Below are 5,071 nucleotides of genomic sequence, written 5' to 3' on the forward strand. Positions count from 1 at the left end.
CCCGGTTTTTTTTTTTTTTTTTTTTTTTTTTTACATTAATCTCTCACAGTTGTATAGCGGAGATTTCCACAGCATACAACAATCAATGGAATGTTTACTTGCATACTCCTATAAGTGTGTTTTAATTTTTAATACAGTAAATATAAATAGACATAAGTCACAAAAATATAGTTTGGTGTTGTTAGTAATTAAGAGTGCAAAGAGGTCAAAGACCAGTTTGAAAATCACCGCTCCAGATCAACTATGCAAACAAACATACAAAACAAAAACTCACCATATTACTTCAACCTAATAAAAAAATAAAGTGAGCCACAAGTATCTAAAACAGGAAAAATTAAAGTAAATGTCACCATCCACATGCGCTACCAGGGTCGTACTAAAATAATTAGAATATTTAAATTGAGGGTGCAGTAGGAGACACTTTGCCTCAGACAACCTGTGGCCCACAAGTGTTAATGCAGCAGACTGCTAAATATCTTGTAACACCCATTCCCTCTTTCTGATGTAAATATACAATTTTTAGCTAGTACACAGTCATCCAGCTAACGCCCACATTTTCCAGCCTTTCTTGTAGTGACGTGTGGCCATGCCACCAAGTTCTGGCCAATGAAGTATGAACAGAAGTGACAAGATCAAAATCTGGATCCTGCCCTTTAAAGGAGGAGCCATGGCCTTCTCTGCTTGCTCCTGCCCTCCTTCCAGCCGACGTGAAGGTGAGACATTGGGTCACGAGGATGAACCATGGCAAAGCAGGAAGAAAAAAGGAGCACCCTAGTTTGCCTACCCTTAAACTTCCATGAGAGACAACTTTCCATCTTGTTTAGTACTTTGAGTCTGTTGAGGCAGCTGGACCTGTATCCTGACAAAGGCAGCAAGTTTGACATAGAAAAGATGATTCAGTTCAGTCCATGGGAAACTATGGCCAGTACTAATAAGAAAATATGCATCCTCTATTCTCCTCCCTGTCCTTAGCCTCAGCACTCTGTATGTTCTGCCTCTACACCTTTGCTCCAGACACGGGAATTAGCAGAAATGCCCACTGTCCTTTCTTCTCCTCACCTCATCCTGCCCAGCCTGAAGGATTCCACTTACTCATCTAGACGTTTAGACTTTTTTTTAGAATTCTACTACACACTCCTTCAAACTAGTAGGAATTATAAATTACAGTCCCAAAGGTAGCATTTGGTTGTAATAAATGTTTAATTTGGTTGTTACAATAAACTTTAACTTTAAAAACAAAACAAGTTCTTGTAGAGACAGGGTCTCGCTAGGTGGCCCAGGCTGATCATGAATTCTGGCCTCAAATGATCCTCTCACTTCAGCTTCCCAAAGTACTAGGATTACAGGTGTAAGCCACAACACCCAGCCTAAACTTTAACTTTGAAGTTAGCTACCGACATTTAAAAATTGGGAGATTTCATACACAAGTCTAAATTTCCAGCTTCTCTTAAAAAAAAAAAAAAAAATCCTAAGAGCCAGGTGTAAGTGGCACAGACCTGTGGCTTAAATGAGGTAATATATAAAATTCTCATTATACTTCCTGGCTCGCAGTAGGAAACTCACAGAATATCAATCCTTTCTCATGGCAAATGGTTAGAGGGGTGAGGTTACGACCTCTCCTCAAAGCGGACATCTATTATAGCTATCAGATGGTTGATGTGCAACTACTTGCTTCTTTGCAATTTGTTTTTGACAGTTAGTTATCTATCCCAGAGCCATTCCCTACCCCCACATTCACCATTACTTCTTCCGTGCCTGCAGGGCCCAATCCCATTAGAGATATTATTCGCTTTCCCTGTCTCCCTTGCAGTCAGGTCTTGGTTAGCTGGAAAGTAACCAAATCTCTGATGGGGCCTAAAGGGAAATCTGTTGAGAGGATTCTGTGAGAGATTTTTCATCTCTGTTACATAGAGACATTCTACATTCAGGAGGCTGAGGAAGAAGGATCATTTGAATCCAGGAGTTTGAGGCCAGCCTGGGCAACATAGCAAGATCCTGTCTCAAACAAACAAACAAATATTTTTTTTCCCTTTAATTTTTTTTATTTTAAAGATATGAGGTACAATTCAGGGTTAGGTATACAAATGTTCACTATGCAGGTACCCTTGTTGATGAGGTGTGCCCCCCCCTCCTTCCCCAGGCAGATTCCCACTACTGCCAATCCCCTTTCCCCGCTCCCTTCCCGGCAGTTTCCCCGCTACTGCCAATCCTTTTCTTAGAGTACTACGATAATTGTAACAAATAAATTTTTAACAGATCAGAGGATCCTGCACCCCTGGGCCTGGCCCTAGCACCTGCAACATTTATTTGTTCTAGCAGTGGATCAAGCAAATCGTTTGTTTAATCTCTAATGAGGAAATCAAAGCCATTTAAATTTGCAGTCTCCACTTTCAACAGGAGGAAAGGCAAATAAGTGCCATGATTATAGCAAAGGGTACTTCAGAGGAGGAAGCAATCCAGCTTAACTACACAGGAATTCCTCACACTTCAGCAACTGACAAGGGATAGACAGGTTGAAGGTGACTTCAGGTGCTAAAGATAACATAAACATTGCAATTTGGAGGATCAGAAATATACTAAAGCAGGACCCTCAGAGAATGCCAAAGGCCCATGAGAAATATTCAAGGTTACACAAGAATAAAATATAAAATACCTTTTCAAAGTGGAGGTTCAAGGTGCTATGAAGCACGCAGTGCAAACAGTCCTCAGAATGAGATAAGTCCTGGGGTGAGTCTCTGTCATCCATTTGCTGATAAGCCTGAAGGAGCCCCTCCAGGCTTACCTTCCTCATCCAATGGGGCTTATCACAGTCCCACTTCATTGCCCTCAGAGTGGCTTACAAACCAATCGAAAACATTCATCAGGAATGCCTGATTTAATTTCAGCCTGCTTCCTAACCTCTGCCCCCAGTAGAGCTGACATTCTTATGACTTGATAACATCGGAACTACAGTCCAGTGGTCTATTTTAACCCCTTAAGATAACTCTTGAGGATTCCTTTTGCTTCAGAGGACCTGCCCTCTTGCTTTTATCTCTAGTCCTTTTCCTGTCATCTCCAAAGATACAATCTTTTTTTTTTCCTTTAAGTTGGTCTTTTATAGAGGAGCAGGGGAGTGTCTGCTTTCTGTTCATCTTGATACACAAGGGCTTGGGAAACTGAGGTGTCACAATGAACACGTGGAGGCGAACTCCTGTCCCAGAGGTTCTACTAACAAGTGGCTCCCAAGGTCAATGTCGACTGCTACCCAGAGGGGATGGGGCAAAAACAGGGTCTCAAACATGAGCAGCCTGGGAATGGGGAGAATGCTTTTCAAACTGACACTTTGCAGCCCCATGCTTATAAAAACTTACTCTCTATACACCCAACAGCAAAATTCTCTTGACTTTTGGGTCCCTTTAATGTCTCAACTCCCCCAATGAAGTGTGGAAGAGGCTCAAAACTCTGTCTTTTAAAACTAGCAGCAAATAATGCCAAGAACGAACAGAGGAATATATCTGACCTAGCCCAGTGCCTATTTTGTGAGGTTTTTTTTTTTAGCATTAATTTCCTTAACTTTTCTTCTTCTTTCTTTCTTTTTTCTTTTTTTTTAAATATATGGGGGGCAGGGAGGTGTCAAACTCAGAATCCTGACCCACTTTCCTACACATAACAATATTTTCCAGAGTGAGAAAGGAGACTACCAGGCAGTGAATAGTCCCCTTAGAGATTACGGGTACAGCAAAAAGTCAGCAATACCATCACCCAAATGTGTCATTTTCTCCCTGGCACTCCTTTCAACCCGAATGTCCTAGTGACCTGGATAAGCAGGTGTGACCTGCTGAGAGGAGAACACCTCACATCACCTCCTCGAGTTTCATTTCTCACTGGCCGAGTCCACAGTTTTTCTTTTCCCCATTGGTTTAAAGTTCACATTTTCCAGGAAGAACATGGTACAATTTACTCAGCTGGAGATACATAAAGGAAATCATTGTAATCCAGGCTGTAGGCTGCAGTGACCTAATCTGATTTAGATAAAGAGAGGTAAAGGGTCATTCCCATGCCTAAAATAACAGAGGCACAGAGAAGGATCTCCAGAGTCACATTCTTACAGGTTGGGACCTGCTTCCGGAAAAGAATAATCTAGGCCCACGGTTGCTGTCCCTTTTGAACGATATTAAAAATTCAGCTACCAAAAGCAAAGTTTACAATAATTTTTTACACTCATCTATAATAATCTGCACATCAGAAACATGCTGTGACCCAGATGATACATTATCTGTACACAAATGTTGATAAGATAAAAATGAAGCTTGATCAGACTATTATTATAGAAATAGCACTTATTGGGTATCTTTTTTTGCTTTTACTTGTATTTTTTTTAATTTATAATTCTAAATTTATTTAATTATAAATTGAATTAAGTATTTGTGATTTCTATGTAGGATGTTTCTATCTTTTTTTAAATCTAGGTATGTGTTCTAAAGCTCTTATAAACATTGATTCTCATCTCACTTTTTTAAAGAAAACTTTTTTTCATCATAGAGACATTGATTAATGAGAGATTAGGTTTATTTTATGTTTCCAAGTTTTTTACTTTCTGCATTCAATAGTACTGTGCTGATATTATCCTTTCTCTGTCCCTTTAAAAAAAAATTCTAGAATTCCATCAAAATCTAGGACAGTTAAAATTTTGTGTTTCCCAGTATATCTATCTTAGAGATTTCTTAAGTCCCTTGTGACTAGCAGTTCCTGGGAATGCATCAGCATTCATGATTAAGCAAGAATTCATTATTTCTGTTGCCATTGTGATTTCTAAGAACAGGCAGTCTGTGTAAGTATTTCATATCTATACTTGTAAGTTTTACATTTAAGTATCTACAAGATGCCAGGTGCTTGTTTCCTATCCCTTGAGGTATATTCCAGGTTAAACATACCAATCACAACAGAGTTATTTAAATTAGATCAATCAGCAAGAATGTAGTTTTTACAGGAAAAATGATTAAATAAACCACTCCTGATGCATATTTTATATTACTTTGATATAGGTCTATGCTGTTCTCAGAGCAGTCAAGTCAGGTATTGGGTCATAAAA

At 39.4% G+C, this 5,071-nt stretch overlaps 1 protein-coding gene across 1 annotated transcript in view; it reads right to left on the reverse strand.

Moving 5' to 3' along the window:
• The window catches only part of STAMBPL1 (STAM binding protein like 1), a 33,816-nt gene extending 31,705 nt beyond the window's left edge, over positions 1-2,111 (reverse strand). The window contains exon 1 of the mRNA XM_021712411.1: positions 2,093-2,111. The gene's annotated coding sequence lies outside the window, so the exon portion shown is untranslated. The remainder of the gene's footprint in view (positions 1-2,092) is intronic.
• Positions 2,112-5,071: the final 2,960 nt, after the last annotated feature.

The sequence above is a fragment of the Carlito syrichta genome, unplaced genomic scaffold (genome assembly GCF_000164805.1).
Source record: "Carlito syrichta isolate Samal-C Ts95f unplaced genomic scaffold, Tarsius_syrichta-2.0.1 Scaffold303242, whole genome shotgun sequence".
Lineage (NCBI taxonomy): Eukaryota > Metazoa > Chordata > Mammalia > Primates > Tarsiidae > Carlito > Carlito syrichta.